Raw genomic sequence first — 23926 nt, 5'->3', positions numbered from 1 at the left:
GTGGTTATTCTGAAGTGTATTCATTAGTAAAACAGTGAAGTATCATGGTATGCATATCAGTTTAGATGAGAAGCAATCTTCTTTTTCTAATTGTTTTTAATGAGCTATATATTTTTCTCTGATCCCCTTTCTTTTTCCTCTCTCTCCTTATACCCTCTCTCATGATCCCCATGCTTCCAATTTACTCAGGAGATCCTGTATTTTTCTACTTCCCATGTAGATTAGATCCATGTACATTTCTCTTAGGGTCCTCTTTTTTGTCTAGATTCTCTGGGGTTGTGAACTGTAGGCTGGCTTTCCTATGCTTTATGTCTAAAAGTCATTTGTGAGTAATTACATATTATGTTTGTCTTTTTGGGTCTAGGTTACCTCAATATGATGTTTTCCAGATCCATCCATTCATCAAGAAGCAATCTTCCCATAATGGTGGCCTTACCATTAACCAGTCATCTCTCCCCCTCCTATGCTGCCGCAAGACATTCAAGTAGTGAAGATAGTTCTCCCATGTTCAAAACTTCATGGCTGTCTCATCCACACACCTCTGCCAACCCTTTTGACTGTAACATGAGGGGGCCTACTTGTTTGTGTTTTCTGTGCCTCCCAGTACCCCCAGCTGTTTAGTTCCAGAAAAAAATCAACCACAGAGGACTCAGTAAGTTATAAAGCTGATTGGCCCATTAGGTCTGGCTACTTATTAGTTAACTCTCACATCTTGATTAACCCATTTTTCTGATCTATGTTAGCCATGTGGCTCAGTACCTTTTTCAGTGGGGCAGCTCACATCCTGCTGCTTCGGTGAGCTGGGCAGGAGTGGGAGGAATCAACTTCCTCCTCCCCAGAATTCTCCTGCTCTCCTTGCATCATTTCCACTTCCTGTCTGGTTTTCCCACCTACACCTCCTGCCTGGCCAATCAGCATTTATTTAAAACATAATTAACAGAATACAGATAATTCTCCCGCACCATTTGACTATGTTGTGCTACCCAGGTGAGGTACAGGGCCTTCTCTCAGAAGTGATTCAGGGACTGGGACAACTCTTTCACTCCTGTGACCTCCAGTTCTTCCACCTGCCTCGGACATTGATGGGCTGGTGGGGGGGGGGAGCAACTCTCCCCTGTCTGTGCCTCCACAGGAGAGGTGAGTGCTGTGGATAGTTCCCCCCCTTCTCACCACTTCAGGGCTGCCTCACCCACACCTTTCCCAACAGGGTTAGGTCTATTGTGTTGCTCAGGCAAGGTTCGGGGCCTGCTCTCCTATGTTTGTGACCTCAGGATCAGCTCTCCCACCTTCTTTGTGTGTTTGTGGGTTGGGGTTGGGGTGAGGCATCTTTCCCCTGCCAATACTGCCACAGGACAGATGAGAAATCGGGACAACTCTTCAATTCTTACATCTTCTTTCCTGTTCTTAAGAATAAATGTTTGGAAGTTGTTAATGATTTTTATATTAAAAGAATTAATTTTAACATGTTTACTTAAGGTATATGATATGGCCCTATAAGAAGAACATGTGTGTTTCTGTGTGTGTGTGTGTGCATGTTTGTGTCTGTGTGTCTCTGTGTATATACACATATATACACCTTCTGTCAACTACACTAGACTTCCAGCTACAAGTTTATTTTAAAAATATTTTTGGCATGACTGGTTAAATTCTGAGATAAGGAACTTACTAATAAGCAATGGCCAATTATTATTTCTCTCTGTTAAATCCTTTGGAAATTGAATTGAAATGGTTTTGAGATGCCTCACGGGTTTTGCGAGCTGAACTTGAACTTGGGTCCTCTGGAAGTGTAAGTTGTGTTTGTATAAAATAATACTGTTCTAAGAAAGCCTAAACGCGCTCTCCCTTTTTCAGGGCATAAAATCCTTCAACTCAGCCTGTGTGGGTGCCGCCGGGACTGGGCAATGGGGTGGTGAGTGCAAACTGGAGGGAGTTTCTTTGTTTCAATAGCCTGCCTGTGGCAAGGTAAGACTGCAGGCAGGGAGATTTCTGACCAGCAACTGGCACTGATCCTGTAGCAGAAGATGCAATGGAGGGGTAAGTATGCTCCTGACCCACCACACAAGCCAGGTAAGGGAACACACAACTTTCCCGCCATCCTTATCTCCCTGGGTATTCCGAAGGGGAGACTTCCCCCAGCTAAACCCTCTCTCCTCCTACCCCATCCCTGCTTCCAGTCAGGAACTCCTTCCCTTCCTCTCTTCCTTTTTTGGGGCATAAAATCTTCCAACTCAGCCTGTGTGGGCGCCAGGATGGGGCGGTGAGTGCAAACAGGAGGGAGTTCCTTTGTTTTAATAGCCTGCCTGCAGCAAGGTAGGACTGCAGGCAAAGTGATTCCTGGACAGCAAGGGGCACTAATCCTGTAGCAGAAGACCCAGTGGAGGGAAGAGCCACTGGAGAGCATCTGAAGGATGAGATGGGCAGGCACCAAGGCAAGAATTCCTCCAACAATCTGAAAAACAGCATGAAATCACCAGATCTCAGCGATGTTGCAACAGAAGGACTTGAATACCCTATTCCGGAAGAAGTGGAAAACAGTGTCATTATGAAAGCAATAGAGTCCCTTAAAAAGGGTATGAATAGCTCACTTAAAGAAATGGAAGAGAAGTATAACAAAAAGATTGAAGAAATGAGTAAAGAAATGGAAGAGAAGTATAAAAAAAGTTTGAAGAAATGAGTAAATCCATAAATGACACCCTGGGAAACCAAGAAAAAACAATCAAACAGGTAATGGAAACAGTTCAAGAATTGAAAACTGAAATGGAGGCAATAAAGAAAACATAAACCGAGGGCCGGCTGGATATGAAAAATCTAGGTAAACGAACAGAGACTTCAGGAACAAGCATAACCAACAGAATACAAGAGATAGAAGAATAAATCTCAGATTATGAAGACACCATAGAAAAAATAAACGCTCTGACCAAAGAAAACAGCAAATCCAACAAATTCTCATCACAAAACATTCAGAAAATCTGGGACATAATAAAAAAAACAAATCTAAGAATAATAGGGGTAGAAAAAGGAGAAGAATTACAGATCAAAGGTCCAGAAAATATATTCAACAAAATTATAGAAGAAAACTTTCCCAATCTAAAGAATGATATTCCTATGAAGGTTCAAGAAGCATACAGAAAACCGAATAGACTGGATGAGAAAAAAAATCCCCTTGCCATATAATAATCAAAATACAAAGCATTCAGATTAAAGAAAAGATATTAAGAGCTGCAAAGGAAAAAGGGCAAGTAACTTATAAAGGTAAACCTATCAGTCTTACACCAGACTTCTCTATGGAAACCATGAAAGCCAGAAGGTCCTGGATAGAGGTACTGCAGAAACTAAGAGACCATGGATGCAAGCCCAGACTACTATACCCAGCCAAGCTATTGTTCAATATCAACGGAGAACACAAAATATTCCAGGATAAAAACAAATTTAAACAATACGTAGCTACAAATCCAGTCTTACAGAGAATATTAGAAGGAAAATCAAACCCAAGAAGCCAACATTCCCAACACTGCCTACAATAACTCAGACATCTAGCGACCCTTCACAAACACAACTCAAAGAAGGAAAACACATACACTCTACTACCCCCCCAAAAAATGACCGGAGTCAACAACCACTGGTCATTAATATCACTTAATATCAATGGACTCAATTCACCTATAAAAAGGCACACACTTAGAGATTAGACACGAAAACAGGATCCAACATTCTGCTGTTTACAAGAAACACACCTCAACCACAAAGACAGACATCTACTCAGAGTAAAGTGTTGGGAAAAGGTTTTCCAAGCAAATGGACCTAAGAAGCAAGCGGGTGTGGCCATTCTAATATCTAACAAAATTGACTTCAAACTAAAATCAATCAGAAGAGATGGAGATGGACATTTCATACTCTTAACAGGAACAATTCATCAGGAAGAAGTCTCAATCCTGAATATCTATGCCCCTAAAATAAAGTCACCCACATATGTAAAAGAAACTCTTCTAGAACTCAAGGCAGTCATCAAACCACACCCACTAATAGTAGGAGACTTCAACACACCCTTCTCACCAATGGACAATTCAATCAGACAGAAATCTAACAGAGAAATAAGAGAATTATTGGAGGTACTGAATCAAATGGACTTAGCAGACATCTATGGAACACTCCACCCAAATAGGAAAGAATATACCTTCTTCTCTGCAGCTCATGGAACCTTCTCGAAAATTGACCACATACTCGGTAACAAAGCAAACTTCCACAGATACAAAAAAATATCAGTAACCACCTGTGTCTTGTCAGATCACCATGGATTAAAGTTAGAATTCAACAACAATTTGACCCCCGGAAGCCAACAAATTCATTGAAGTTGAACAGTCAACTACTGAATCACCCCTGGGTCAAGGAAGAAATAAAGAAAGAAATTAAAGTCTTCCTTGAAGTTATTGAAAATAAAGACACAACATACTCAAACCTATGGGACACTATAAAAGCAGTGCTAAGAGGAAAGTTCATAGCACTAAGTGCCCAATTAAAGAAAACAAAGAAAGCACACATTGGAGACTTAATAGCACACTTGAAAGCTCTAGAAAAAAAAAAGAAGCTGATTTACCCAGGAGGAGTAGAAGACTGGAAATAATCAAACTGAGGGTTGAAATCAACAAAATAGAAACACAGAAAACAATCCAAAGAATCAATGAATCAAAAAGCTGGTTCTTGGAGAAAATCAAAAAGATCGACAAACCCCTATCCAAACTAATCAAATGGCAGAGAGAAAACATGTAAATTAATAAGATCAGAAATGAAAAGGGGGACATAACTACAGACACAGAGGAAATTCAGAGAATCATCAGATCTTACTACGAAAGTTTATATGCCACAAAGTTGGAAAATATAAAAGAAACGGACATTTTATTAATTTAGTACCATATACCAAAGTTGAACCAAGAACTGGTGAACAATCTAAATAGACCTGTTAGTTGCGAAGAATTAGAAGCTGTCATCAAAAATCTCCCTACCATAAAAAGCCCAGGGTCAGATGGTTTCAATGCAGAATTCTACCAGAACTTCCAGGAAGAGCTAGTACCTATACTCCTTAATGTATTCCACAATATAAAAACGGAAGAGTCATTGCCAAACTCCTTTTATGAAGCTACAGTTACTCTGATACCAAAACCACACAAAGACACAACCAAGAAAGAGAATTACAGGCCAATCTCACTCATGAACATCAACGCGAATATTCTCCATAAAATACTAGCAAACCGAATCCAAGAACACATTAGAAAAATTATCCATTATGATCAAGTAGGCTTCATCCCAGAGATGCAGGGCTGGTTCAACATATGCAAATCTATCAATGTAATCCATCATATAAATAAACTGAAAGAAAAAAACCATATGATCATTTCATTGGATGCTGAAAAAGCATTTGACAATATTCAACACCCATTTATGATAAAGGTGTAGAGAGACTGGGGAATGCAAGGATCATACCTAAATATAATAAAAGCTATCTACAGCAAGCCTACAGCTACCATCAAATTGAATGGAGAGAAACTCAAAGCCATTCCACTAAAATCAGGAACACGACAAGGCTGTCCACTCTCTTCATACCTCTTCAATATAGTGCTTGAAGTTCTAGCAATAAGACAATATAAGGGGATCAAGGGGATTCGAATTGGAAAGGAAGAAGTTAAACTTTCATTATTTGCAGATGATATAAGAGTGTTTATAAGCGACCCCAAAAACTCTACCAAAGAACTCCTACAGTTGATAAACACCTTTAGTAATGTGGCAGGATACAAGATCAACTCCAAAATATCGGTTGCCCTCCTATACACAAAGGATAAAGAAGCAGAGAGGGAAATCAGAGAAATATCACCTTTCACGATAGCCACAAATAGCATAAAATATCTTGGGGTAACTCTAACCAAGGAAGTGAAAGACCTATTTGACAAGAACTTTAAGTCTTTGAAGAAAGAAATTGACAAGGTTACCAGAAAATGGAAAGGCCTCCCCTGCTCTTGGATTGGGGGAATCAACATAGTAAAAATGGCAATTCTACCAAAAGCAGTCTATAGATTCAATGCAGTCTCCATCAAAATCCCATCAAACTTCTACACAGACCTTGAGAGAACAATAATCAAGTTTATATGGAAAAACAAAAAACCCAGGATAGCCAAAACAATCTTATACAATAAAGGAACTTCTTGAGGCATTACCATCCCTGACTTCAAACTCTATTACAGAGCAACAGTATTGAAAACAGCTTGGTACTGGCATAAGAACAGAGAAGTCGACCTATGGAATCGAATACAAGACTCAGATATTAACCTACAAACTTATGAACACTTAATTTTTGACAAGGGAGCTAAAGGTATACAATGGAAGAAGGAAAGCATCTTTAACAAATGGTTCTGGCATAACTGGATGTCAACCTGTAGAAGAATGAAAGTAGATCCATATCTATCACCATGCACAAAACTCAAGTCCAAATGGATTAAAGACATCAACATTAATCTGTCCACTTTGAACCTGATAGAAGAGAAAGTGGGAAGTAGTCTACAAGATATAGGCACAGGAGACCACTTCCTAAGTAGAACCCCAGTAGCACAGACTATAAGAGAATCAATGAATAAATGGGACCTACTGAAACTGAGAAGCTTCTGTAAAGCAAAGTACACTGTCAGTAAGACAAAAAGGCTGCCTTCGGACTGGGAAAAGTTCTTCACCAACCCCTCATCAGACAAAGGTCTGATCTCCAAAATATACAAAGAACTCAAGAAACTAGACAGTAAAACTTTAATTAACCCAATTAAAAAATGGGGAACTTAACTGAACAGAGAATTCACAGCAAATGAACTTCGAATGGTTAAAAGGCACTTAAGGTCATGCTCAACCTCCTTAGCGATCAGGGAAATGCAAATCAAAACCACTTTGAGATACCATCTTACACCTGTCAGAAGAGCTAAACTCAAAAACACCAATGATAGCCTATGCTGGAGAGGATGTGGAGTGAGAGGAACACTCATCCATTGTTGGTGGGAATGCAAACTTATGCAGCCACTGTGGAAATCAGTGTGGCGGTTTCTCAGGAAACTGGGAGACAACCTCCCTCAGGACCCAGCAGTTCCACTCTTGGGAATATAGCCAAGAGATGCCCTATCATACTACAAAAGTATTTGTTCAACTATGTTCATAGCTACACTATTTGTAATAGCCAGAACATGGAAATAACCTAGGTGCCCCTCAATAGAAGAATGGTTAAAGAATGTGTGGAACATATATACATTAGAGTTTTACTCAGCGGTAAAAAACAATGACATCTTGAATTTTGCATGCAAATGGATGGAAATAGAAAACGCTTTACTGAGTGAGGTAACCCAGACCCAAAAAGAGGAATATGGTATGTACTCACTCATAAGTGGATTCTAGCCATAGTTAAAGGTCTTTGAGTCTATAATTCGTGATCCTAGAGAAGCTAAATAAGAAGGTGAACCTGAAGAATATCACATAGTTATCCTTCTGGATATTGGAAGTAGACAAGATTGCCAGGAAAACTTGGGTGCACTGGGGGGGGGGGTGGAGTGGAGGGTGTAAGTAAGGGGAGATGGTTATGGAGAGGGGAGAGGGGGAGAATTGGGGATGGCTTGGGGGAATGGGAGGCGGGAGGGAGGAAGGATGGTTATGGGAGCAGGGAAGTTTATATCTCAACTAAGGGAGCCATTTTAGGGTTTGCAAGAGACTTGATTCTGGAGGGGTTCCCAGGCCCAAGGAGAGGTCCCCAGATTGTTCCCTGGGCAGCAGAGGAGAGGGTGCATGAACTGGCCTTGGCCCATAACCATACTGATGGATATTTTGCATGTCACCACGGAACCTTCATATGGCGAAGGATGGAGATAGAGACAGAGACACATATTGGAACACTGGACTTTACTCCCTAGGTCCAAATGAGAAGCAGAGGGAGGGAGAAAGTGAGCAAGGAAGGCAGAACCAGAGGGAACCTTCATCCGTCGGTGGATGGAGATAGAGACGGAGACCCACATTGGAGCACTGGACTGACCCCCAAGGTCCAAATTAAGAGCAGAAGGAAGGAGAACTTGAAAAAGGAAGTCAGGACCGCGAAGGGTGCGTTCACCCACTGATACAAGGGGACTGATCGAATGAGAGCTCACCAAGGCCAGCTCTACTGGGACTGAACAAGCATGTGATCAAACCGGATTCTCTGAATTTGGCTGACATGGGGGCTGACTGAGAAGCCATGGACAATGGCACTGGGTCTTGTTTCGTCTGCATGAACTGGTTTTTTGGGATCCTGGTTTGTTTGGATGCTCACCTTCTTGGACCTGGAGGGAGGGGAGTGGAACTTGGATTTCCCACAGGGCAGGAAACCCTGACTGCTCTTGGGGATGGTGAGGGAGGAGGAGAGGGATTGGGGGGATTGGGAGGGTTTGGGAGAAGGGGAGGAAGTGGAAATTCTTTAAATAAATAATAAAAAGAAAGCCTAAACGCTATGAAACAGCTCACCCTACCTCTTAACTACTGCTACTAATATAATTACTTGCGAATCTGAAAAGATGTACAGGTTATGAAATCTCACCTTGCTCCTTGGGTTCTTGTATCCATCACTGGACCAGGCTTGAACCAGGACTGTAAGCCCTACATTTACAGATCAGGACACTGAAACATGGAGATGGGAAATTCCTGGTCATTTTTAGCAAAGATGGTTTGATAGCTGCTTCTCCTGGCTGTGAGCACCATGGGCCTCCATCTCTGTGCTGCCCTGTAGTTTGCACAAGGATGTATACTCAACAGAATATAGCCGAGCCTGAAGGAAGGACTGGAGTGACCGGAGAGCCTGGTATACAGTCATCAGGAGCGGGTGTGTGAGCAGTCACAGAGCCTGAGAACAGAAGGGTGACCAGCTTGGTAAGCAGTTGCTCTGCCTAATGCGACTGTAGAAACAGTCTCACTGTTCTTCAGCATCTGTTGCTTCACAAAGGAAAGAACATACACGAATGAATATAAACACAGGCATATGTGCTTGCATGTGTACATACATGTACACCACACACATACACGTTACAATAGTATGTGATATCAAATATCTCCTGGACAATTTCCCAGCCTCCAATGAGATGCTCGGAAGTGGTTGGTATTCCAATGCATATCTTACTCACCCAGATTCTCAACTAACTCCCCAAACCCTGCCTCCCTCCTCGACTATATTATAAACACCTCTGGGCTCATGAATATCTTGAATTTGTCCAGGACTAAAAAGAGGAAAGTGTATTCTGAGATATGGAGGAATGTGTTGAGCCTTGTGATTCTCTATTCAAGAACAGAATGTTGATGAGTATTGAATGACATGACATCAGACCAGATGCAAACCAACATGTCAAAGCATGTTGGAGAATAAGTTTGGCAATTATGTCTAGATGCAGAAAAACGTGAGCTCCTGTTTTTAAGTTGTTTGTGTTAAACACTGGTCTTAAAACCAATAACATTTTCTTATTTTAATATTTATTTATTTATTTATTTATTTATTTATTTTGTATGCAGTATTCTGTCTGCATGTATGCCTGAAGGCCAGAAGAGGGCACTAGACCTCATTACAGGTGGTTGTGGGCCACCATGTGGTTGCTAGGAATTGAACTCAGTACCTTTGGAAGAGCAGGCAGTGCTCTTAACCTCTGAGCCATCTCTCCAGCCCTAGCATTTTCTTTAACATTTATTTTATAGGTACTGGAACAAAAGACTGCTAATTTGAAAGTTGAGATTTCACATTCATCAGAGGAGAAACTGAGGCACCAGAAGGAGGGGGGTACTGAAGCATGACTCCAGAGATGTGATTGAGTCAAGGCAGACACTCATCAGCCTTGTAAATGAAGTCATGCTTTGTCTGTAAACAGAGAAAGCACAAATGGCTGGTTTTATATTTGTTTTAAAATGCTAAGTGGATCACCCTCTGCCATTTCCGCACTTTACCTCCCATTAGGTCTGGGAATCAGTTCCATTCAAGGGACGTAGAGATCTGATGATAAAGGGCTATGTTTCATATACGAATCCACTTTTTACAACTTGCTTGTAAAGTTCTGAGAGTTTGTCTAATGGTGGAACCGCTGAAGCCATACAATGCTAAATGTAGCTACCACAAGGGCACTCCAGACATTCTAAGCTTCTCCTCTCTTTCTGACATCAGAAGGCAAATGTCTTTCCTAGAGGTAGTGCAGGCTCCTTGTTATTTTTTAGGGCACTACCCATGTCAGCTCTGCCAGATGACAGAGCCAGTGAGTCAGAAATTCAAAGCAGCTGACTCGAGGCAGTGGGGGCAGTGGGTAGCCACAGAGAAGAGTGCAGCATCGATGCCTTAGTAACCAGGAGCAGGAGTCATTCAGAGTCTACTCCAAAGGCAAGACCTTGAAGCATCTGCTTCCAGTACTTTTTTATTCCTTGTCCAGTTTGATACTTAAGGTGGTTGATGAGAGCTAGTGGACACCCTGTAATGTTCCTTAACCATCTGGAATACAAGAGTGAATTTGAACTATAAAACTTTCTTCAAAATTGTTATTGTTCTGTTTTTAATACAGTATTATAAATCTCAGTTTTGAAAAGGAATTTAACCTAAATAGACAAATGTTAGCAGATACTAATGGACAATGTTAATAAGAAACTTCATCTTCTTATGGCAAGCAACATCCAATAAAGGACATAATAGCTTGAATTCCAGCCAAACATTTGGGACATTTACTTCTCCTGCCTGCCAGCTTCAAATCTCTAAAACACATTCAAAAAATCTTCTTGGAAACTCAATGAAAGTGTTCATATAAGTATATTAATTCAACAGATTATTATTTTTATTTATATGTCAGCTATAATATTATGCTCTTGAGGTCCCTCCAAAACTAGAAAACACGTAATTTCCTACATGGATACTTTCTTATAATCTTCTGGGGAAGAAAGCAGTACAATCAAATGATTTTGTTAGGGAGGAAACCAAGTGTTGACACAGAGAGTCTAATGTATGAGTGACTATCTTCAGATAGGAAGATAAGGGAAAGTTTCTCTGTGTGGTTGATTTCTAGTAAGTGAAGCCTTTTTAGGGCACATCTCTGTGTGATGATGAAAGAGTCACTTTTTCTATTATTATCAATCCATCTATCCATCTAATAAGTTATCTATCTACCAGCATCTATCTGTCTCTCTCTCTCTCTCTTTCTCTCTCTCTCTCTCTAATCTCTTACATATCTATCTATCAATATATTTTTGCCTGTAGACTATCTATATGTCTGCCTGCTTGTCTATCCATCCATCTGCTATCAGCTATCTAGACTGGATATATATATATATATATATATATATATATATATATATGATAATAAACGTTTCTACCAAGTTCCTACTTTTGTGCATGCCCAGTGAATGATGTAATAAAAACTTGGCTACATTAAAGAGACTTGTTTAGATGTCTTTTACAGAGGAATTCTCTGAGCAGAAGCAAACGAAGTAGCCTTCAGCTCTATGCTCTGTAGGGAAGACAACTCTCTTACTAGAATGTTTTAAGTGCAGGAAAGCATGATTGTCTTCATGAGGTGGTTTGAAACATGCCCCCACTATCTCGAGTGTGTTTGTCTGTGATATGGGAGGAGGAACAATCAAATCTTTCCTAGACTAGAGACAGAAAACAAAGCTCTGTCTGGGTTGTATAAATAAGAGAGATCTGAGGGGCTTGAGGCTTCACGTAATGTTTTGCTGCCATTGGAGATAGTGTTTATGAAAAGAAAGGACTTATCCAGGGGAAAGTTCATCTGTGTTTGAGACGTAAGCTTAGACTGTCTACATTAGAATCACTTACAGCTGCTAACAAATCGTCTGATTTTCAAATTTCAGTAGAACTTTCTTTGGTCTTGGTGAAGGACATGATGCTATTAAAAAGTGGAAGAGAATGATGAGGTCATCAACAGCCAGGAAAAATTTAGAAAAAGACTGGGTGCTGGAGTTAAGTTATCACTGGGGCCCAGGAAGTGCATTTTGTCCCCATAAAAGAATTATGTTTAAGCCACTTTCAATGTGGCTTGGAAAGAAGAAATGTAGACCAGAATTCTGAACCTGACTAAGTTGAGTTGTTACAGTATAAGCACAGCTGTCCCCTTTGTCCTCTTGTGCCTTTGGAATTATTAGGCTGAATGAAAAAACGAAAAGTAGGATTATTTTAAAAAACCAACATCTATTTATTTTGAGCATGGGAGTTCTATGAAGTTGGTTCTTTCTTTCCACCATGGGGGCTACAGGGAACGAACTCAGGTTGTCAGGTTTGGTGACAAGTCCCTTTCCCACCGAGTCATTGCTGGCCCCAGAAGATAGGGTTGACTTCTCAAATAATTGTCAAGGGTGGTAAACTATTCAAGACTAACTGAAATAATTCACAGACCCACTCCAAACTATTGTGCTTTTGATGACAAAAGCCAAGCTCCTTCAAAGGGAGAGGATGATGGGTGGCGCCTCAGGTATGTCTTGCCTTTGACTTACCTCTCAGAAACTGTTCCTGCATTGGTGTATTCTTCTCTTATTCATTCATAAGGCCTAAACACCATGATGACACAAAGGTCAGTAAGTTACAGATTTTTTCCCCAAGAAGTTCAAATTCTAGAAAAGGCAACAGGGACTTCAAGAAGAAGCTAAGTAAGTTTAGGGCACTGGTAGGGATTTGAAGGCCCCATCCCAGTTTAGATCAGTATCACTATGACAGCTTCTCTGAAACAGTGAGATGGTAATTATAGAGTAAGAAATGGTAGACTGAAGATTCTCAGTAGGAAGCTCTAAGGATGAAAAGAGAAATAGAAGGATGGAAGAGAGACAGCCTTTCAAGAAGTCACAGAACGTTGTCACAATTGGACCAAGACTAAATATTTGGCTGGGTAGAAAGGTAGGCATTTTGAAGAAAATGACCAACAATGAGATATAGAAATATTAGTGGAAAATGTTTCAGTAGCCCCAAGTATCACCATAGCAAACTTGAATTTTGCCCCAGACAACAATGAGCATAATTTTAATTTAAAATGCCTGATTCAGCTATTAGTAATGGCATGGAGTTCTTTTGAGACAAGTATTACATGACAGTTTTTTTCCCAGTGTGTCAAGAAGGCATTTAAATGTTTGTGTGTTGATCCTAACAGTGTGGGCAGCCTTCTCATGGATCTTTTGTATAGTAAGTAAAAGGTTTTAACATGAAAGTTTTCAGATGCTCTTTAAAGGAAAGGAAAGGAAAAGAAACCCATCACCAACCAAAAATGTCTTTATTATACTTCCAAGCTATGTGTAAACTTTTATTAGACATGGAGGACTCTGTAAACATGGCCATTATTTGACAGTGCTTCTTATTCTTGAAGGGTTTTCTTTGGTGTTGGCTCCTTAGTGCTGGATATAAGATCATGATGTAGAACATGTCCACTAAATGCATAAAGAAGAGAATATAGAATTATCTAATCAGGTTGTGAATGAGCTATTTGAATATTTCACAAAATGTGTGTGTGTGGTGGGGGGGTTGGAAGACTATAGCAATGGCTACAAATGCCAGTCACTATGACCTAGTAGAATGAAACAGTCCACTGTATTGCTCACTGTCAGCTTGGGATGGTCACACTGTCTGACTTTATCTTCATTGTCTTCCTATCTCATCACTTATACTGGGGGTGACAGAATTTACTCAGAATTTTCAAAGTTAGAAATGAATCAAAAAGTCCAGCCTGGACCTAGAATACTTTCACATCGATGTCTCTGTGTTTTCTCTCTGTTTTGCTTTGAAATAAAATTTACAGGTGCTTCTTGTGAAAGTGGAATCATATTTTTTCCCTGACTCCAGATGAGAGAAAACAGACCAGGGACTCTCTTGCATTGCTGGGAAACAGCTCAACAAGATTTTATGGCCACCGACACTCATTCTTACTAACTCTTCTTTGAAGCTATGACCATGTATCTCTGGAGATTCAGTGTTGATGTTGAGTGTGGGCAATGATACTTCAGAGTAGAATAGTTTCTACTCTGCCTTGTAGAATGAAACAAAATCACTTCTAAATATGTAACAATAGCTCTTGACATTTGGATAATGTTTCGTATTAGACAATACAATTCCATGGAACACTTTATGTGATCTCAAGTAGTGTCCTTTTCGCATGGAGTTGATGTTTCTCAGAGCAGTATAATTGGACCAAAGATGCTCAGAGTGAATGGAGAAAGAGCTTGGGGTCAAATAATTAATTATAGGGTCCTTTCCACTGGCATGCTGTCTATTCCAAACACTGGTCTTCAAGGCAATATAGTGCATGGTGAAAGTTCTCACTCTTAATGAGTTTGCAAGTCACAACCTTAAGCTAAATTGACGGCTGTACTATTCTGTGCAGGAATTGACGGCTATACTATTCTGTGCAAGTCAATATTCTTGAAGAGTGTGCTTTCTTCTGGGAAAACTCAAGCTTCAGGCTATTTCTATTTGTTGCTGTTGTTTTATTTGTTTGTTTCTGTTTATTTGTTTTTAATTAAATCATTGATTGGCCTATTAGCTTTAGCTTCTTATTGGTTAGCTCTTACATCTTAGTTTAACCTCTTTCTATTGATCTGTGTATCACCACATGGCTGTGGCTTACCAGGTAAAGTTTTATCTGGCATTAGTCTCCAGTGGGGCTACATGGCTTCTCTTTAACTCTGCCTTCTTTCTCCCAGTATTCAGTTTAGTTTTCCCTGCCTACATCTATTCTGCCCTGTGCAGGCCTAATACAGTTTCTTTATTCATTAACCAATAAAAGCAACACATAAACAGAAGATCTTCCCCTATCATTTCACCTTTTCTGTTTAAATGAAAAGGAATGTTTTAACTTTAACATAGTAAAATTACATATAGCAAAACAGGTGTCAAGCCAGAATTACAGTTACAATGTTTATATCTACTTTATCTTTTATTATACCTAAGGAAAACTATAATAATAACTTATCTATTCTTCAACTCCATCAAAGACTCCAGAAAGATACTATTACCTAAATAAACAGGAAGTAAATTGTAAGCAGCTTCTAAAACTCTAGAATTGACAGAGACCTCTCACTGCTTAGACACTTACCCAAAGTTCTTCTGTTTTATTGGAGCATTCATCTTCAGCCTACAGGCCTGTAGTATTCAGCAGATGTTTCCATGAAGCAGAAAATTTGAAGATCTATTTTCCTTTGTAATGCAAAGTCCATGTGGTGAGGGCATCCCCTCTGTATGCTGTGATTACCATTAATGAATAAAGAAAACTGCCTTGACCTGTTGATAGGGCAGAACTTAGATAGGTGGGGAAAACTAAATTTAATGCTGGGAGGTAGAGTTAGAGAGAAGCCATGTTGCCTTGCTGGTGACAGACTCCGGAACTTTACCAATAAGCCACTGCCATGGGGCATTTAATAGAAATGAGTTAAATTAATATGTAAGAGTTGGCCAATAAAAAGTTAGAGCTAATGGGCCAAGCAGTGTTTTAAATAATATAATTTTTATGTGGTTAGTTTTGTTCCAGGTGGACAGAACAAATGAGCAACCTCCTCCTACATCCATCAGTTGCTTTCTTTTGTGTCTTGCAGAATGTCTGGCAGACTCTTTCATGAAGCAGGAACCCCAAAGGATTATTTCACCTTCTTTAGGCAACTTCAACGGTCATTTTTCTGTGGGTCCTGCATGTTCAGTTCATCAATCATTCCAGGCAAGAGCATTTTCTTGCCCAAATGACTAGCAAACTCCATAAGGAGTCTCTTTGATGCCCATCATCCTCTTGAAGTAGATTGCTGCTGCCAGGAGCAGATGTGTCTCATTGTCATGAAAAATCTAAGTTTTTAAAACAATTTTAATGCCATATTTTGAAGGTCTCTGAAAGATTTGAAGAACACTTAACAAACTGAAATATAACTGTATATATCTAGAAAACCTAACTAATATGACTACAAGCTTGACTATTATAGATGATTATCTATTAATCTAAATCTCTTAATTATACATTACATATTTAAATGAGCTGCACAATCACAATATCTTAAGAGCAGAAATATACATATAACAAGACTGATACAATTGTGCTATGTTCCTTTTTGTCTCACTGTCCTGTTTCTGTAGGCAATTTATCTACATTTAAAGACACCATAATGCTGTTTTGTTTTTGTTTTTGTTTTTTTAACCTCAAACGTTTCATGTTGGGGTTATTCTTCCTGACATGTGAATCCAGGCCATGGGTCCCTGACTTGAGCCGTCCAGAGGGGACAGGCAGTCTGGGTCAGGAGCACACTGACTCCTGACCATGGAAAGTTTGGCTTTGTGCTAAGTGTAAGCAGATGGTCCCAGCTGCTGGGTCATGGGTCCAGATGAAACTAATCATCCTTTCTACACAAACATGCATCATCAGGCCACAGTCTGAAGGTGCAACCCACTTATCCTGATTCTCTTAACGCAGCGGGCAGTAGGGCCATGGAAATTTGCAGACACTGGGCAGAATAGTAAATCACAGGGAAAACTGGTTTGATGGGGATAAGAATGCAATGTTGGGTCAACGCCTTGGGCAGAGTTATGAGATATTCAGCCCAATGCTTTACTATTAAAGTAGCATTTTCAACTCTGTACATATGGAATACAAGGTCTAGGGTTTGAGATGACTTCCTCATGGCCACATTGCAATCTAATGGCTCGGTCAGGAATTCACCAAAGGTCAAAATACCTAGTGTAATACTTTCTCTGTCATGTCAACTTTTATGAGGCATCTGGTATCCCCTGTGTTTTAAGCCCTGGAGATTGGGGGTGTCTATTTCTTTTAAGTTATGAAACTCTCTAGAAAATAGAAATAATTAATACCACCTCATATTAATATTAGGCAGGTCTTAATGCTATCCTAATATTCTATGAAATAATTATGTATAACTTCTATATTAAAAGATTGGAAATTTGATACTCAGAGGTGGTTAGGTGTCTATGTATATAGAACATAGTTGGCACAGCCTGAATATACATTAAAACAGACTTGATTTAAAGAATTTAGGATGTCATATTGAAGCATCTGACTGATCAGCAATAGAATACCTGGTGACCAACCTTCATTCTCTAAAGGAATGTACTGAGAGTCTATTACAGAGGCATGTACTGAGAGTCTATTACAGAGGCATACATGATATCAAAGGTAAATGGGACATTATTCAAGTCCTTTGAAAAAAATGTAGTAACGCAATCAGATATACATATATACCTTCATTCTATCCTGAAGCAATTGCTAAATGAATGATAGTCCAGGTACAAATGGGATAAAGGTAAAGGACCATACGTTTGACTGAAGGATAGATGCATTTCAGAGAGCTGGTGCCATCATGGAATCTGACAGTTTGTATATAGAATGGAAACAGAACAAATTGGAAAGGGGATGCTCAGGGAAGCACAGATTACCAAGTATTGCTAATTTCTCAAAGTATCAACAAGGAATCTATACATGATTTTGAAGGACTTTGAGTGCTTTGCTAATAGGATTAGAACCTTTCTCTGAGCAACTGTGAAAACTTTTTAAATCAAAAGTGTAACATTACTAACAAAGCACTTGGGATTAGGTTGAAAATTAATGATGGAATACTCCAAGTTCTACTAGCTTGAATTCAGTGTATTTACCTAACAAGAAAAGGCTGGATTTACATAGCCTGCATTGATATGACAGAGAAATTGCAGACTCTTTCATGCCATCCCTGATTGTGACATTCAAACCCATCTTCCAAACACAGTCACAGCAACAAGCTAGGAGCCACGATAAATAAGACACTTAAAGACAGGTGCCATCATTCTTCTAGAGAGGTTTCCAGAAACATATGAAAGCACTACTTAGACCGGGCAGAGGCGACTCCTCCCTGCGGAGCTCTCCTGAATCCCATCCCAGCCTTTATCCAGGTACACCTCCTCTCTTCCCCCCCCTCCCCTCTGGAGACACAAGATCTCCCCAGAGCTGCTCCCTTGCACGCTGGGCCTGGGCTGTGGGCTCAGTTCGGGAGGGGCAGCTCCGGTGCTTTGAGAGCCTGCCTCAGGACAGGCAAGCCCTGTCTCAGCTCAATCACATTCCTGGCCAGCAAGAGAGGGTGAACTTCTAGCAGACTTCCATTGGAGGAGGGGTGAGTTTTCTCCTGGCCAGAGGGCTTCCACTAGGAGGAATTCAGTCTTTCCCCGCCCCCCTCGACAATCTGATCACCGGGCAGAGGCGACTCCTCCCTGTGGAGCTCTCCTGAATCCCGACCCAGCCTTTATCCAGGTACACCTTTCTCTCTTACCCCCTTCCCTCTGGGGCCACAAGATCTCCCCAGAGCAACTCCCTTGCTCGCTGGGCCTGGGTTGTGAGTGCAACCCCGGAGCAGGGAGTGCCTGTGTTTCAATAGACTGCCTGAGGAAAGGTAGGCCTTCTGTCAGTGAAGTCCCTGCCCAACAAGGGAACCTGACCTGGTACTAGAAGATCCAGTAGAGAGCATTTGAAGGAAGAGATGGGCAGATGCCAAGGCAAGAACTCCTCCAACAATCTAAAAAACAACATGAAAACACCAGAACCCAATGACCCTACAATAGAAGGACTTGAACCTCTTAATTCAGAAGAAGCGGGAAAAAATGCCATTATGAAAGCAATAGAGTCCCTTAAACAGGATATGAATAACTCCCTTAAAGAACTGGATGAGAAGTATAAGAAAAAGATTGAAGAAATGAGTAAAGAAATGGATGAAAAATATAAAAAAAAATTGAAGAAATGAGTAAATCCATGAATGATACACTGGGAAACCAAGAAAAAACAATCAAACAGGTAATGGAAAAAGTTCAAGAATTGAAAACTGAAATGGAGGCAATGAAGAAAACACAAAACGAGGACCGGCTGGATATGGAAAATCTAGGTAAACGAACAGAGACTACAGAATCAAGCATAACCAATAGGATACAAGAGATAGAAGAACAAATCTCAGAGTCTGAAGATACCATAGAGAAAATAAATGCTCTGATGAAAGAAAACAGCAAATCCAACAAATTCTCATCACAAAACATTCAAGAAATCTGGTACACAATAAAAAAACCAAATCTAAGAATAATAGGGATTGAAGAAGGAGAACTGCAGATCAAAGGACCAGAAAATATATTCAACAAAATTATAGAAGAAAACTTTCCCAATCTAAAGAATGATATTCCTATGAAGGTTCAAGAAGCATACAGAACACCGAATAGGCTTGATCAAAAAAAAAAAAAAAACATCCCCTCGCCATATAATAATCAAAACACAAAACATACAGATTAAAGAAAGATTATTAAGAGCTGCAAAGGAAAAAGGGCAAGTAACTTATAAAGGTAAACCTATCAGACTTACACCGGACTTCTCTTTGGAAACCATGAAAGCCAGAAGGTCCTGGATAGAGGTACTGCAGAAACTAAGAGACCATGATGCAAGCCCAGACTAATATACCCAGCCAAGCTATCATTCACTATCAATGGAGAAAACAAAATATTCCAGGATAAGAACAAATTTAAACAATTCGCAGCCACAAACCCAGCCTTACAGAAAGTAATAGAAGGAAAATCGCAACCCAAGGAGTCCAACATTGTCAGCACTGCTTACAATAACTCAGACATCTAGCAACCCATCACGAGCTTAACTCAAAGAAGGGACACATACAAACTCTATTAATCAAACAAACAAAAAATAATAATAACCAGAGTCAACAACCACTGGTCATTAATGTCACTTAATATTAATGGACTCAACTCACCTATAAAAAGACACAGACTAAGAGACTGGATACGAAAACAGGATCCAACATTCTGCTGTTTACAAGAACACCAGAGTAAAGGGTTGGGAAAAGGTTTTTCAGTCAAACGGACCTAAGAAACAAGCAGGTGTGGCCATTCTAATCTCCAACAAAATTGACTTCAAACTAAAATCAATCAGAAGAGATGGAGATGGACATTTCATAATCATAACAGGAACAATTCATCAGGAGGAAGTCTCAATCCTGAATATCTAAGCCCCTAATATAAAGCCTCCTACTTATGTAAAAGAAACACTTCTAGATCTCAAGGCAGTCATCAAACCACACACACTAATAGTAGGAGACTTCAACACTCCTCTCTCACCAATGGACAGGTCAATCAGACAGAAACCTAACAGATAAATAAGAGAATTATTGGAGGTATTGAATCAAATGGACTTAACAGACATCTATAGAACATTCCACCCAAATAGGAAAGAATATACCTTCTTCTCTGCAGCTCATGGAACCTTTTCGAAAATTGACCACATACTGGGTAACAAAGCAAACTTCCACAGATACAAAAAAATATTAGTAACCACCTGTGTCTTGTCAGACCACCATGGATTAAAGTTAGAATTCAAGAACAGTGCTACCCCCAGAAGCCAACAAATTCATGGAAGTTGAACAGTCAACTACTAAATCACCCCTGGGTCAAGGAAGAAATAAAGAAAGAAATTAAAGTCTTCCTTGAATTTAATGAAAATAAAGACACAACATACTCAAACCTATGGGACACTATGAAAGCAGTGCTAAGAGGAAAGTTCATAGCACTAAGTGCCCAAATAAAGAAAACGGAGAAAGCACACATTGGAGACTTAACAGCACACTTGAAAGCTCTCGAAAAAAAAGAAGCTGATTCACCCAGGAGGAGTAGAAGACTGGAAATAATCAAACTGAGGGCTGAAATCAACAAAATAGAATCACAGAAAACAATCCAAAGAATCAATGAATCAAAAAGCTGGTTCTTGGAGAAAATCAACAAGATCGACAAGCCCCTATCCAAATTAATCAAACGGCAGAGGGAGAACATGCAAATTAATAAGATCAGAAATGAAAAGGGGGACATAACCACAGACACAGAGGAAATTCAGAGAATCATTAGATCTTACTACGAAAATTTATATGCCACAAAGTTGGAAAATGTAAACGAAATGGACATTTTTTTAGATAAGTACCATATACCAAAGTTGAACCAAGAACAGGTGACAAATCTAAATAGACCTGTCAGTCGTGAAGAATTAGAAGCTGTTATTAAAAATCTCCCTACCAAAAAAAGCCCAGGACCAGATGGTTTCAATGCAGAATTCTACCGGAACTTCCAGGAAGAGCTAATACCTATACTCCTTAATGTATTTCACAATATAGAAACAGAAGAATCATTGCCAAACTCTTTTTATGAAGCTACAGTTACCCTGATACCAAAACCACACAAAGACACAACCAAGAAAGAGAATTACAGGCCAATCTCACTCATGAACATTGACGCAAAAATACTCAAACCGAATACTCGCAAACCGAATCCAAGAATACATTAGAAAAATTATCCATTATGATCAAGTGGGCTTCATCCCAGAGATGCAGGGTTGGTTCAACATACACAAATCTATCAATGTAATCCATCATATAAATAAACTGAAAGATAAAGGCCATATGATCATTGCATTGGATGCTGAAAAAGCATTTGACAAAATTCAACACCCATTTATGGTAAAGGTGTTGGAGAGACTAGGGATACAAGGATCATACCTAAATATAATAAAAGCAATATACAGCAAGCCGTCAGCTAACATCAAATTGAATGGAGAGAAACTCAAAGCCTTTCCACTAAAATCAGGAACACGACAAGGCTGTCCACTCTCACCATTCCTCTTCAATATAGTGCTTGAAGTTCTAGCAATAGCAATAAGACAACATAAAGGGATCAAGGGGATTCGAATTGGAAAAGATGAAGTTAAACTTTCGTTATTTGCAGACGATATGATAGTGTACATCAGCGACCCCAAAAACTCTACCAAAGAACTCCTACAGTTGATAAACACCTTTAGTAATGTGGCAGGATACAAGATCAACTCCAAAAAATCGGTAGCCCTCCAATACACAAAGGATAAAGAAGCAGAGAGGGAAATCAGAGAAACATCACCTTCATGATAGCCACAAATAGCATAAAATATCTTGGGGTAACTCTAACCAAGGAAGTGAAAGACCTATTTGACAAGAACTTTAAGTCTTTGAAGAAAGAAATTGAGGAGGATACCAGAAAATGGAAAGACCTCCCCTGCTCTTGGATTGGGAGAATCAACATAGTAAAAATGGCAATTCTACCAAAAGCAATCTATAGATTCAATGCAATCCCCATCAAAATCCCATCAAACTTCTACACAGACCTTGAGAGAACAATAATCAAGTTTATATGGAAAAACAAAAAACCCAGGATAGCCAAAACAATCTTATACAATAAAGGAACTTCTTGAGGCATTACCATCCCTGACTTCAAACTCTATTACAGAGCTACAGTATTGAAAACAGCTTGGTATTGGCATAACAACAGAGAAGTCGACCTATGGAATCGAATAGAAGACCCCGGTATTAACCCACAAACTTATGAACACCTGATTTTTGACAAGGGAGCTAAAGCTATACAATGGAAGAAGGATAGCATCTTTAACAAATGGTGCTGGCATAACTGGATGTCAACCTGTAGAAGAATGAAAATAGATCCATATCTATCACCATGCACAAAACTCAGGTCCAAATGGATAAAAGACATCAACATTAATCCGACCACTTTGAACCTGATAGAAGAGAAAGTGGGAAGTAGTCTACAAGATATAGGCACAGGAGAACCCCAGGAGCGCAGACAATAAGAGAAACAATAAATAAATGGGACCTACTGAAACTGAGAAGCTTCTGTAAAGCAAAGGACACTGTCAGTAAGACAAAAAGGCTACCTTCTGACTGGGAAAAGATCTTCACCAACTCTTCAACAGACAAAGGTCTGATCTCCAAAATATACAAAGAACTCAAGAAACTAGACACTAAAACTCTAATTAACCCAATTAAAAAATGGGGTACTGAACTGATCAGAGAATTCACAACAGATGAACTTCGAATGGCTAAAAAGCACTTAAGGTCATGCTCAACCTCCTTAGCGATCAGGGAAATGCAAATCAAAACAACTTTAAGATATCATCTTACACCTGTCAGAATAGCCAAACTCAAAAACACCAATGATAGCCTATGCTGGAGAGGATGTGGAATGAGGGGAACACTCATCCATTGTTGGTGGGAATGCAAACTTGTGCAGCCACTGTGGAAATCAGTGTGGCGGTTTCTCGGGAAACTGGGAGTCAACCTCCCTCAGGACCCAGCAATTCCACTCTTGGGAATATACCCTAGAGATTCCCTAACATACTACAAAAGCATTTGTTCTACTATGTTCATAGCAGCACTATTTGTAATAGCCAGAACCTGGAAACAGCCTAGGTGCCCCTCAATAGAAGAATGGTTAAAAAAGGTGTGGAACATATACACATTAGAGTTTTACTCAGCGGTAAAAAACAATGACATCTTGAATTTTGCATGCAAATGGATGGAAATAGAAAACGCTTTACTGAGTGAGGTAAGCCAGACCCAAAAAGAGGAATACGGTATGTATTCACTCATAAGTGGATTCTAACCATAATTAAAGGTCTTTGAGCCTATTATTCGTGATCCTAGAGAAGCTAAATAAGAAGATGAACCTGATGAAGATTATTTAGCTATCCGCCAGGAGGTAGGAAATAGACAAGAGTCCCAGGTAACCTCGGGTGCATGGGGGGGTGGTTGTCGGAAGGGGAGAGGGTTAGAGAGAAGGGAGTAGGGGAGGATTGGGGAAAGATCGGGGGACTGGGATGGGGGGGAGGGAGGAAGGATGGATATGGGATCAGGCAAGTATATACCTCAACTAAGGGAATCATTTTAGGGTTTACAAGAGACTTGATTATAAAGGGGATCCCAGGTCCAAGGAGAGATCCCCAGATGGTTCTCTGGACAGAGGAGAGGGTGCCTGAACCGGCCTTGGCCCTCAACCATACTGATGAATATTTTACATGTCACCATAGAACCCTCATCTGGCGATGGATGG

This window comes from Myodes glareolus, chromosome 3 (assembly GCF_982192425.1).
Source record: "Myodes glareolus chromosome 3, mMyoGla1.1, whole genome shotgun sequence".
Classification (NCBI taxonomy): domain Eukaryota; kingdom Metazoa; phylum Chordata; class Mammalia; order Rodentia; family Cricetidae; genus Myodes; species Myodes glareolus.
Note: the sequence above shows the minus strand (reverse complement) of the source record.